This window comes from Nothoprocta perdicaria, unplaced genomic scaffold (assembly GCF_003342845.1).
Source record: "Nothoprocta perdicaria isolate Ctin4 unplaced genomic scaffold, notPer1 scaffold_139, whole genome shotgun sequence".
NCBI lineage: Eukaryota > Metazoa > Chordata > Aves > Tinamiformes > Tinamidae > Nothoprocta > Nothoprocta perdicaria.
In genome coordinates this window covers 205,762-219,494 of record NW_020454527.1, presented here as the reverse complement: position 1 = coordinate 219,494, position 13,733 = coordinate 205,762, and positions in this window count along the sequence as shown.

Here is a 13,733-nt window from a genome sequence, read left to right as displayed (position 1 = left end):
CAGCTCTCCAGTTACTCTTCCCCAAGTCAGTAGTGTTGCATGGTGGTGTTGTGACCAAAGTGCAGCATACTGCACTTGGCCTTGTTGAACMTCATGTGGTTGGCCTCAGCCCACTGATCCAGGCTATCCAGATCCCTCTGCAGGGCCTTCCTATCCCCATGCAGATCAACTCTTCCTCCCACCTTGGTGCTGTTTGCAAATTTGCTGAGGGTGTACTCAATCTCCTCATCCAGATCATCGACAAAGGTATTAAACAGGAATGGCCTCAACACTGATTCCTAGGGAAATCACAGCAGAAGCATATCAAAATTAGTTTTTGCTGGTATTTCTCTGGTCGCTGTATGAACAACAACTGATCACTCAACTGATCCCCCGGGTGCTCTGMATTCCCTTTCGATGGACTTCAGGCTACTCTTGGCAACTTCACTGCCACCAACCTGGGAGAGCAATAGTGGGTAATACTCAGAGGGCTATACAAGACCTTGGAGCTTTTTCATGATGCCCCTTACCTGGGCCCCAGTGAGGCAACAGACCACCTCACTGAGGTAATGGTGGTGGGGCAGGCTCTCCTGCTGAGCTGGGTGCACATCTCCTGCCCACATCTCCCACATCAGAGCCTTGCCCTTCGAGACCTGAGCTGAGCATGTGCTTGCAAGGTAATGAAATTGCTGCCTTCCTTGCAGGCGTTGCCTCTACTGTGGGGCTCGGTGCTGACCACACGCTTGYAGGGGCCAGGGCTGCCTCTCGCTCCCCGCGCTTTCCTGCTTCGCGCCTTGGGCCACGATTTTGCACTAGGCGCAAGCATCCGCTCTGGATCCCTGCTCCTTGAGATAGATCTATTACTGGGGCATCAAATACGATAGGAGTGATGCAATATCTGGCTTTTATCATCTTTACAGAAACTGGAAGCTGGCTTAGAAGCCAAAAAAAGATCCACACTCTCTGTTCTCCATTACATTCATACATCCAAAGTGTTGATGATCCTTGTTGGACACCACATTCAGACTTGCATAGACTTTTTTGATGTGAACTATAATGGCACCACTTACAGCCTTAAGAAATACTGGAATTTATTTGAGAGCTTGACTAATCATTTTGTTATTAATATATTCTTTATTCTAACTTTATGATTTTCATTATGATCACATTAAAACAACTGTTGACAAAAGTACTTCCTATCACCAAGRTATCCAAACAAGCAAAAGCAATCTAAAACTCTAGAGTAACCTTACTGAACACTGTGTATTTAAAACTGCTAATACAACGGGCTTAATAATTAGCATATTTGTTTTACAAGAGGTCTGGGGTCTAAGTTCAGCACAGATCTTCACACAAGATATCTTTAATGAAGTCTAGTCTTTGCACAATGGGCTTGCATTTTTTAAAAAAATCCATTTTRAGCCTGAAAATGGGTAGAATTCAGTGAATTGTGGGACTGTAAACTCAAGCATTTGCTTTCACCTACCTTTCATTATGTCAGATTGCTGAAGTAAGCAACTTCGAATACTTCAGTGTACTGAAATGCTTTTTTTTCACTCTTATCTTTAACACAGTACCTGTGAATCAGATCTTCAGATAAAGTAAAAAAACTATTTCATGGATACTAGCAATGCTACAACAATTTACAAGAGTTGAAAATCTGATCTTCTTAGTTAGATAAGAAAAAGGAAAGAGTGGGTAGAAGAGTTGCCCCTTAGACCTTTACAATGAGTATATGAAACATTAATGTTGCTATTAGAATTTACAACAAGCTTGGTAAAGAAGAGTTGCAACCACATCAGTTTTTCCCAGTGCTGACACAATTTCCCAGTGCAAACTTCATTCATGCAGGGGCCAGAGAAGTGCCAGCACAAACCAATTTTGACATGCTTCTGCTGTGAGCTGCTGCTTTTGCTATCAGACTTAAAGGAAGTAGATAAGATTGGTAGATTMTTATACAAAAAGATTTAAAGCTTTTTTTACAGACCTTGTTTGTTCCAATTTCTTTGATTAAAGGATGTGTGGAACAGGTTAGACAAAGCAGAAAGTGACCTGTATTCTGGGATCTAAATTATTGATTTAATACACTGGTATGATTGATTCACCTTCTTTTTTGCAATTCCTCCATCATACTTCGGCCAGAGAGATATTATGGTCATTAAGACTTGAACTGCTAATGTTCTCCTATACATGAATTACCTGAAAGGCATGAAAAAACAGTAAGAAGAAACAGAAAAAAAACCCTCCATCTCAAAAACAATTGGGAAATCTTGTCCTTTCAAAATATGCAGACTAGAAGATCCACAGTTTGGAGATCTTTTCACAGAACCATTTTTGCTAAAACTCAAAAGTAGAAATAAAGTGGAGATAAAGTAAATCTTAACCACTGCCTCGTCCCTTTTGGTTTAATTTTTAAGAGGCCTCACTAAGCAGCCAGATCATTCTGCTGAGAAGCCAGGAAGTGGCAGAATCTTAGACTTCCCCTAGTGCTATTACTGACATGTCTGTCTTTTGAGGATTTCCAGTGCTTTTTCATYGCATTAAACACAGCAGGAGCAAAGGACAGCAAACGCCTCTCAGAAGAAAAACACAACCCTTAGAAGCTATATGCTCATTTGCAAAGGTCTCTAGTAGCCTTAAAATGATGGTAGGTGCATTGTCAGAAGCAAGCAGGCACTCAGCTCCTCAGAGTATGTGAGAAAATCTTCACAGGGTGTCTATATGTAACTGTAAAAGACTCAAAGAAAGAAATATTTTATTACACATTGGTTACATAGGACTAGCAAACAATAAAATACAAGAATGTGTTATATATGCACAAATACAAACACTATGTAGTCAAAACTACCAAAATGTCAGGAAATACTGGTTACAGTTGTCTGTACAATTTTAATACGGAACACTTGGGTATAATAATGAGGACATACTTCTAGTTATATTTCCACACATTCTCTACATCCTTATTCACCCACTTTCTATTACCTTGTCTTTGCTTTCCCTCACTGCTTTTGCTTCTTTTAATTCTTACTTAATTTCTTCACATGCATTTGATATTTCTGTCATTTGCACCTTGCTTCAACAGTCCCACTGTCTTTGCCACTCTTTTCTTATTGTCTCTAACTTAGCTTTTCAGGAAACACGCTTTTTCCCATCATTCTCAGTTACGCAACGATGCCTGTAGCTACTCCATCCATGTAACTGATCAAAAAAAAACCCAAACCATAAAAGAAAAACCTAAACCCCAACATGAAAAGGTTTTCTTGCTTACATGCCCCCAAACTGAAAACAAATTTACACCACTGGAAAAAAAAATGCTTGCCATTGGCCATCTAAAATAGTTTTGGGGAAAATTGTGATTTGAATGAGAAGCGATTTGCAGATGCAGACTATTCAGTCATGACTTGGAAAGGTTAAGAACATATGACAATCCTATGGAAAAAGGAAGTGTTCCTATTTAACAGATGAGGATTTGAGGTTCCAAAAGAAAATCAGATTTCTAGAGGGCCTTTGACATCTAAATATATAGGAGGATTGTCAAATTCTGTAGTTCATCAAAATCACCTCGACTCTATGTAACCTTAGTTGTTTGCATGCTTTTCAAGTTCTCTCCCAAGGCTGAGATTCCTCTCCTCTGATTTTATCCTTCTAGAAATGAGGTGTGCAGAACAAACTGGTTGTCTAGATATCTTATCTAGCCTGTAGAGAAGGAGAGATATCTTCACGCAGAGATTCAGTAAATGCTGTATGGTTCACAAGAACTGACTTGCAATTGTCATTAATTGCAGCATCTTGTCAGTCCTGAAACACCAGACCATATTGGTATCACACAAATCCCAAACCATTGACTTATTTCACAAAAAAAGGACAGTAGCCAAGAAGTAGACTTACTAAGAACACAATAACTCAGGGACTGCAGGCAGTCTGCCATACAGCCAAATCAGAAAAAGGTTGCATCAACTCTTTTTTCAAACTTTATAACTTAGTAGGTATCACTTTAGAGAGAAGAAATTCTAGTCTCCAAGGTCACAGGGAGGTGAGAGCACAGGACTGGAGTTGAGCTAATGGGGACCGGCCCTTTAGCCACATGCAAGAACAAACCCATCTCTAGTAAAGTGAGGCATTTGGCTTAATCCCAGTAGCAGTGCTATCATGCATTTAATTATTAATTATATGCTTGGGTTGTCATCTACTCCTGGCAAAAAGGCTGTGGGGCTGCCAAACAAGCCTTCCCAAGCTGCCTCTGTGATCCCATGGGAAAAACAAAGAAAAAAGGGAAAAAAGAGTCCTTTTGCATACTCAAAGTTAGAATCTCCTCAAGTAGCTGCTGAATTGCTCCAGTTTGGATGTGGGTTATATTCCTAGTCTAGGTGCGTAGATTCCTACTCAGGGCTGGTTGCTCAGCAACAAGGCTCCCTCCCAACCCCCCTCCATCAGAGACAGTGGCTGGGTTTTATTGTCGATGTTGTTGTTAATTTATTTCCTGCAAAGAAGCAGCAATTCATTTTAACTTAGCCCAGTGGAAAATCAGGCASTACCTAATTGCAGTTGAAAGAGCGCCTTGCAAAGATGCTAGATTTCTTTGCCTGAAYCATAGAAAAAGCACCTCTCCTTAGAGGTAACTTAAGCCTTATCACCAATAACCAGGTTAAAACCTTCTTAAAAGGAACGGTGCCCCAATCAAATATTGGACAGAGGAAATTATTCTGGTACCTTTTCATTCAGCTATGATTTTGTGCACCGACCTTTGGAGGATATGGTCAAATAGCCTTTAGCAGCAGTTGTAAAGCATAAGATCACTCCATGGACACTGATTTCATTAGGCAGCTCTGTATAAATTAGCATTACTTACTGGGCAGCATGTAGTGAATAGTACGGGAAAGAGGTGGGTTTTGTTCRCTCTGTGCACACCAGCTCTATGTGAAGAGCAGCCTTCTTGTCTGTCAGCAGAGAGACAACTGCCCTTTGGTGCTTTTCTGTAGATAGAACATGTCACTCAGGGTGAAACCTTACCTGAGTCTTTCTTTCTATCAGAGACCATGCAGACCAGACCTCCAGACAGGGTAAAGAGACAGTGTTGCAGACATGTACTCTGATGAAGCTATTCTGATTCACTACAGAAAAAGATCTGGTTCACTTTCAAACAGTAGGATCCTCCAGTAACACTCTACTGGAAGGAAAATCTGCCTGAACTTTTGGCCTTCTGTTTTTTTTYYTTTTTTTTTTTTCTTTTCTTTTAGCTCATTGGGTTTAGACATGGAAAAGATTTCTAAGACTGCCATTACTGTGCTGCAAAAGATGTCCTCTATATAGCTTATCTCTGCCCATTTACAATATCTCTAAACATTTATCGAACACTCTGAAACCTCTTAACAATTTCAGATTTGCTTCATTTTAATATATAGATTAACATTCAGGATTTTTTCTTGTTTTGTTTTGTTTTGTTTTGTTTTGTTTTTATGGATCAGTATGATAGTATCCCATGACAAAAGCAAAAATCAACTCTTTCTGAACTCTACAGAAGGGGGAAGACAGTGAAGGATTAATGATAAGAATGGAATTAATCACAGAAACCTAGGTAATTAATTACTAAACAAATACCCAGTGTTGGCAGCCATAGAATAGTCAGTAAAGCTATGGAAGGTGAAACTGCACAATTACTGCTATAAGTATTAAAAATCACTATTTTAATTGCAATACTAACAATTGTTCTTTATGTGGATGGAAATGCAGGAGAGCGGCCAGGACTCAAAGCATGAGGCAAGAGGAGAACCACAGGTATCTAGTCCTTGCAATCAGGTGAGAARGGGACCAAATACCTCTGGCTGGTCTCTATCTCTGTGCTGCAGTACATGCTTTCTCCATTTTCTGTAGTTCACCTTGRTCTAGAATGAGATTTTGTCACAATCTGCTCAGTTTTGCTAGGTAAGCTAACAAAATGCAATCTAGAAGGAAATGAAACCAATGATTCTTAACTGGTTTCAGTTTGGGTCCTTCTGCAGTTGACACCATTCTATTATTTTTAGAATGATATCCACAAAGTTGTCCCAGAACAGTTAAAAATAAGTTCCAGTTCAAGAAAAAAATAATTAGGATCAGTTTAGTTTGAGAAGAAGTAATGACTTTTGAGCAATAGTCTAAGTTCAGGTTCTGTTTGRAAAATGAATAATATTTCAGATTTCCTTTTGAGTTAGGCTGAGCACACTCCCTGACTATAAAGCAATACTCATGTATTATTATAGATCTGCCCTAGTAAATGCTGATTAGTAGTCCTCTGCCAAACTGGAGGATGTCTCAAGTGCAGTTACAGAGGGTCTGGTACTATCCTTCTGCCTGCACTTTCCTTCATAGGCCCAGTGACAGAATAGAGTGCACTTATTGAATTTGCAGATGACATCAAACTGAGTGGGGCTGCAACACTCTAGAGGACAAGACCAGAATTCAAATCAGAATTCAAAGTGATTTTTGCAAAAAGGAGAATCAGCCTGAAATTGAAAGGGTATGGCTCAATAAACTCAAGTGCAAAATAGTTTAGTCAGGCAAGAACAATCAGTTTCAGATGGGGCAGAGAGCAATCGGCCAAATATCCACTCTGTAGAAGATGTTTCCAAGATCATAATGGGCACAGTGTGAATTTGAATCAACGTTGTCATATTATGGGGAAAAAAATTCATACATGGGTGTATGAAGGTTATTTTCTATCAGGTACTGAAAGTATTCCTTCTGCTCATAAAACCTCCTGCTCATAAAACCTCTAGTTTCAGGCATGGGATTTTCAGAATGGAGACCGTTTGTTCTGAATAGACTAAAAGAAACCAGAAGGCCRGATATAGAGAAAATGTGACCTATCAGKTAGGAAACGTGAGGCGAGGTGAGGCAAGGAATGGGAGGGGAGGGGAGGGGGAGGRAGAGAAGGGGAAGGGCGGATTAGAAAACCTGGAGTTTCATAATAAGATTGGAAAACTTTGTCATCATTGTCACTGAAGTCCTTGGAGAACATGTGGAAAAATTAGCTGTCAGGAATGCTTTGGGTTAAACTGATTTTGCTTTGGAGCAGAARGATGAGTTAAGATGACCTCTTGAGATGGCTTCCAGCTTCCTAATAGCTTTAGTCTCTGTTCATTCTACAACTTCTGGGTACCTAGAGCAATATATCTAAAGGCAATTAAAATATTAAAAAGCACATTTCATATTTTTTTCTCCTAAAACTAGCAAATTAATGATACTAATAAAAGGGGTTTTCTCACAGGCTCCCTTAGTGGGCTCTAATTACAGCATTGTGAAATATTTCTGCTTCTTATGGGAGCTGTACTTTCCATTGAGATCCAAACCTGTAWCGTCTGCTTTTTCACATTTATATTTGAAGGCAACTATAGACATGCATCCCAGCCCAATCTTAGTGAGACAACCAGCAAAGAAAATACCAGCATAGCCATTAGATATCCTGGCATATATATGCACCTCTCCCAGACTAGTAAAAGCAATCATGGACACATGATACACTCCTAACTATTAGTCTGGCTACCCCTAACTACCATTATCCTTTACCAAGTGCTACTGTGTTACAACACGTTGGACAAAGCTCATTTTTCCTTGACATTTCCCAGTGCAGCTCTGGCAGGTAATGCCCGTTTTAAATCATGTTCTTTCACTGGTATTGCCTGGTGGGTGGCCGAAATACAGCCAAATTGTAGCATATCTGTGAGCCTGCTCGTGGGGAGTCCAGCCCCCAGCAGGGACTCAGCCTGCCYAGGTTGTTTGGCTCCTGAAGGCAGGTTTTGTCATCTCGGCTAGGCAGGAACTGCTCCCATGTTGGCAGGATCCTGATCTGGCCCACGTGCACTTCTCTGTGTTGCTTGCAAAAGGCTTCTGGGATAGTGCTGAGATGACAGTCAGGTTATTAATATAGAGCTTTAGAAATACAGGACTGAGAAAATATGGATGTCTATGCAGCCTGCAAGCTACTCCTATGAAGAAGGGCATCTTAGACCAGAGATCAGGCAGTGTCTGCACTTCCCCTGATCTGTGCAAGGATGCCATTCCTGGCTCACTGTTGCCTACAACAAACAGCGGCTTTACACCTCAGGGCATCCTGTGCACAAATTTGGATTTGTCTCTCTTAACTGAAATCCTTCCAGAAAGCAGCAGTGACATAATCCTAAACATGTGACTCCAAGGCAAGCGTTAGTTCTCTCAGTGTCAGAGRGGAAAAATGAGATACAGGGAAATCAGGGTTGCATGTTTCATTGGGCACTGAATGGTGCCGATCCTGAGGTCATCTTTCAGACTACCCSTCTTGGTATCAAGAGACCTGCCACTGGCATGTAGCCTTATTTTTGGCTTTTTACTGGGCATAGAATGGATAGATTTCTGTCATTCCGGATTAACCCTCATGAGCAGGTCAAACAATCCATCCACCTTGAAGATGCATAACAGCAATAATTTTCCAGCCCCCGGTGAAAYTAATGCCTATAAAAAGCACAAAATATTCAGTACTTTTAGGACATAGTATGGAATCACACCAAAGCTCTCTTCCTACACCTCCAGGAGTTACTCACATAATTCCAGGAAAAAAAAMCATCCTTCTGAATTGTTACTCTACAGTTTTACTCTGCAATATACTACCTGGCTAAAAATAACAAATCAAAAGACAAAATGCACTAAGTGCTTACATCTTAAAGGGAAAAAAAAAAAAAAAAGAAAAGAAAAGAAAAAGAAGAAGAAAAGGAACTGTTAAGTATTTCAGTGCTCCTGACAGCCAAAATAAAGAGCAAATGTTGGGAAGGCACACCTCAGAAATTTTGTCTTTTATATGCAAATAAAAAACTTACTGTTAAGACTAGATTAACTGTCTTGAATTAATAAAACATATAACCTGTGCATTTATTCAAAATACAGATTCAGCTTGAATCTACTGAAAGGTTCGCAAACAAATATAAAGGACCTATTACATAGTTTTTCATTTTTCCCCYGCATTGAAATACTTCAGCTGTCCGGGTTCTGCCTGAGTAAAACCCATCCACACTGGAACGACMCCAGAAAGTCTTTATACATTCATCTACATTTTGCACTCTTGGGAAATTCAGGTAAATGGGATAAGCTTGCAGATTCTTTCACCTTTCAGAGGCTTTCTTGTCTTCAGTGGTTTTTCATTTTCTGAATATTTCCCTATTTCTGTACAGAGAGCAAATGGAAAGTATGCGGCATACATATTAACCACCACTGAAACTAGGCTGAAAAAGAAAGCTTTTATTGATTAAGTTGCAAGGAACATAAAGAGAAGACAGCTCCTTTTAATCAGGGAAAAGAAGGAAGATTGTCCTTCCTTTCTGAACATCAGTATTTTAATCTTGATAGTAAACCTCCCAAGACCACTGAGAATTGTCAGACCATAGCACTCATCAGCCAGTGGCATCTTTCTTGGGCTAACAAGAGAGAAATAGATTTGCAGTGTACTCTTTTTTTTCCAAGGACAATACTATGTMTTAAAGGGAATGCATCAGGCTACCTATTTATTAAGACTTCTCTTAAATACGCTTTCTTTTTTTCTGTTTTATAGGTACTGTGGGAAAAGAAATCAAAGCAAGCTTTAACACAGAATGCCCTCTAGAATGAGCAATGGGAAGGTGCATACTTCTGTATATGCAATTTTTAAATGTGTACTTTAAAATTTATTTTTTAGAGTCAAATAAGTGGGAATTTTGAGATAAATTGAACACCAAAGTTTGAAAACTTAAACTAGTGTCATTTGTCAAGTGAGACTCACCATTTAAAAATTGCAAAGATTGATTCAGAGCATGCATCTATTTAATAAACACAGCGCTAAATTAAATGTCACCCTTGTGTCTGATGATTAGAAAAGGGAGGACTTTCAGCATTGTGGCAACCCTGCTGCGTTGCTGCCTGAAGGCAAGGCAGCCTCTCACTGTGATCTTCCTCACAACATTCTTGCCCCGCAATACAGGAGCTTCTGTCTGATACAGAAGRATAAAGCGTACAAGGACAGATGAGAAGGTCTTCCCTTCTCCAAGAAATAGCAGTGAACTTTTTTTCAGAGAAGAGGCTTTTAAGTCAGCCGTGAGTGGGACAAATTTGAACCTCCAGAAATGAGGTGAAGCCCCTGAGAAACAAAGCAGAGATACTGCCTGTCTTGTCATCAGGCAAAGSAACAAAACAACACAGCACAGTAAAATTCTTCTTTGGAAAAAAAAATTCTCTGAAGTACAGCAAGAAGAAAGCCTCATGCCTTGAGATAATCAACACTGCACCCAAGGCATGAAGATTTCCACTGCTGTGAGGAAGAAACCATCTGTTCCCCCCTGCTGAGGAAAGCTCAGCATCTGGGAGTTCTTGAATCTAAAACATAGATAAAACCATATGTCGATAACATGCAAGAATGAATCTCTACCTACACCACAGATATTCAAGGGAGAATTAAGTGCCCTTCACCATGAAAATTTCCGAGGCACAAAAATGAGGGAAAACTTCAGAGGAAAATAAACATTTCTGAGGCAAAATGGCCACAGGGAGATTAGAAGCTAGCTATAATGGGGCAGGGGTCTGCAAATTCCACATTCATCTGTCAGGTTTAGATATGAAAACAAAATTTGAGAGTATTGAATTTACTTATGAAACAAGATTTCCAAGTGATAAAAAAAACTTAAAGACTGAAAGTGACTCACAAAAATGAGATTTGTTATAGTAACAGACTACAGAGAAAAGTTTCTTACTGTGATATGAGAAAAATAAAGGTTTAACTACTGAATCACAATTTACCCTSAATGTTTTAATTTTAAAAGATACCAGAGGATAGAGTAAACAAAAACATATCTGCCACTGTGTCTTTTGTTTATGTGGCCCAGAAGACAAATGTTTTCACTTGTCAATATTTGTAGAGATTTTCAGCAGTTAACAGTTTCCTCTCTGCTCTTGCCATGTACTCCACCCATAATTTCTACTTATGGCTACTTTGAATATCTGTCACACCCCCTCCTAAAAGATCTCAGAGTCTTTTATGGATTTAAGTAATGCAAGCTCAGTATCACTGTTTGTATTTTACAGGCAGAGAACTGTGCGAGAATGGGCCAGTGATCTGTTCATGGTAATGCAAAAAGTATCCACTAGACCTGGACTAGATCTCCATTGTCATTTCTGACTTMCACGCTAAAAAGCATTTCATTTTCATGAACAAGGGATCAAGCATTTCAGACAGAGCAAATTAACTTAAAATTGCTGTAATATTGGTGGTCTTTGAAACATCACCACAGTTGTCATTGTCATAACAGGGAAGGCAGAGGCTTCATAGGCACAAGAACCATGTTGTGCCATCTATGGATGGGMTGAATAGCTGCAGAGGGGAGGATAAAAGCATTCCAGTGGTACGGATAAAGGATCAGCTCTAACATTAGGCATAGTTTYGAGGCACAGCAGTAGAATACTTGCCATCCAGATTTACAGGAAGTAGGATAATGTGCATGCTCACATGTGTTCATGTATCCATGCAAATGGCATTAAATATATAATGGAAGCAATTGGAGATCTTGTATATACGGACAACAATGGATTAGGATCAAAAAGGCTGTGTTAGATCAGTGAATAGTTTGCCCACTCTAAGAATACTATATGAAGTCATGAGAATCTTGAAGCCAATAAACTGGAAAGGATTCAGAGAAATGCAACAACAAATGATTAAGAGGCAGATGGACTGAGGCCTGAAAAAAACAATATTAAAAGAACTCAATAGYTGGGATAAGAGGAGGTCATGCAAGGAGAAGACTGTAAACAACAAGGATAAAAAAATTAGGATTTTAAGAAGAAAAGTAATCTATTGTCACTAAATAATACTGAGCAGAAGAAAATTCAGTCAGCAAATGTGGAAAAAAAATCACTTTCCAGATCCAATAGGCTGAAGAATGCCCTCCCAAAGGACATGATGGATACTGCTTAGCTTGAAGAAATTTAAACATAGGATCACAAAAATGTAGAAGAATAGATGGCAGCAGAGAAGTAAAATCAGTCTTGGAGTAGGGAGTGAATTACGTGTGCTAATAGATTTCCCTATTACTCATTTCTCTTTTTGACATCTTTATTGTGGTAACAGTGGGGAAGAAAGTATATTTATGTTTTGCAGTTATTATTATTTGGTGTGTTTGTTGAAGGGAATTTCCATTACTTCCTAGCTAAATATTTATCACAAAATTGTGCTTCCCTCAAAATTTTGTATTTTAATGAGACCTTTTCAAATGTTTTGAAGCTGTGGTCTGATCACAAATATTTTGAAGTTCAACTGGACTGTCTTTGAGTTGTTAATTATTCCTATTCCTTGACTGGGTGATTGCTTGTAATGCAAATATTAGCATGTGGTGATTTAAATTTTGATTCTTTGAAGAAATTTATGTATGTAGCTTTCAAATTTGCCTTTCAAATTTGTGCCAGTTGCACAACATCTGGGTGACGACACAGAGTGAATGCACAAGGGACCTACACTTAATCCTCATAGAAATAAACTGATTAAATATATTTATTCATGGAAAACTTGCAGTGTTTGCCTTGCTCTAATTTAATTATACTACACACTCATTCCTGCTGAGCAATAAAGATGGCTGTAATTTTTCAACAGTCATACAGCTAAATGGGAGATTCAGCATTGATTTTGGGTGATTCTGGAGCAGGCCCTGTAACCACAGTTGAGGAAAACATTTAAATCCATGTTTTTTCACAGCATCAAATACCAACTGTTTCTCAAAAGGAAAGACATGAATTGCATGGCAAACAAAGGGGTTATGACAGTAAATTCTTAATGGGCAAATGTGACCAGRGTGCTTTATATCACTACAGTGTTATAATATTATAATTACATAATTAGTCAGAATAATATAATGCAACATAACACTGTTAAAATCTTCATGGAAAAGGCACTTGAGGACAGGGCATCACTTGACGAAGCAGAACAAGACGCTGTCATTGTAGACATTGTATAAAATGCTTTGGAGAACAATGGCAAGGGGGAGTATCACAAAGACCTACATACCATCTTCATCGCTATAAGTATACTCTCTAATTTCTCATCTGCATCTGTCAATTCAAAATAACCTAGCATTTTCCTGAGCCAAGATATGTGCTTGCACTAGACTGCAGCACACTCAGCAGTAAAGGAACAAAAGATATATGAATAGTTTTCTATAAGAACTCCAAAGGKATACTTATGCTGTACCTACTACATCACCTACAATGAAATGGACAGCCTGATGCTGATCACTTTAACCAAACAAGAGTTTTAACAATAATATTAAAATCTTATTTGAAAGAACAGTTTTCTCAACTCCAGGATGGAAGCTATTGTTCAGTTGTCACTCCAGAGATTATTATATTCCGCACGGTCAAGTGACTCCATTGTTTTGGGATAATATGTTCCATTTTAAGTATAAAGCATATTACCAGGTGTAATATAGAAATAATTAGTCAATGTTAGCCTCCTTGTTCCCTTAAATTGKCCTGTTTAAAGCATTCATTGACTTTCCACTTAGTCAGCAAGAAGCTGCATTCTGTTCTCATTTGCCTTAGGGTAAAGTCAGAATTACTCCAGCAACTTTGTGAGAGTTGCTCCTGTTTTTCATCTCTACAACTGGATGCAGGATTGGTCCTTGAGATTCAGATACTGTTTGTACACCAAAGAGCCTACTACCTCTATGACTATGCTGTAAGAACAGTAATTTATACTGTAAATAATAACAATAACTCAATAATGAGATCTCTAT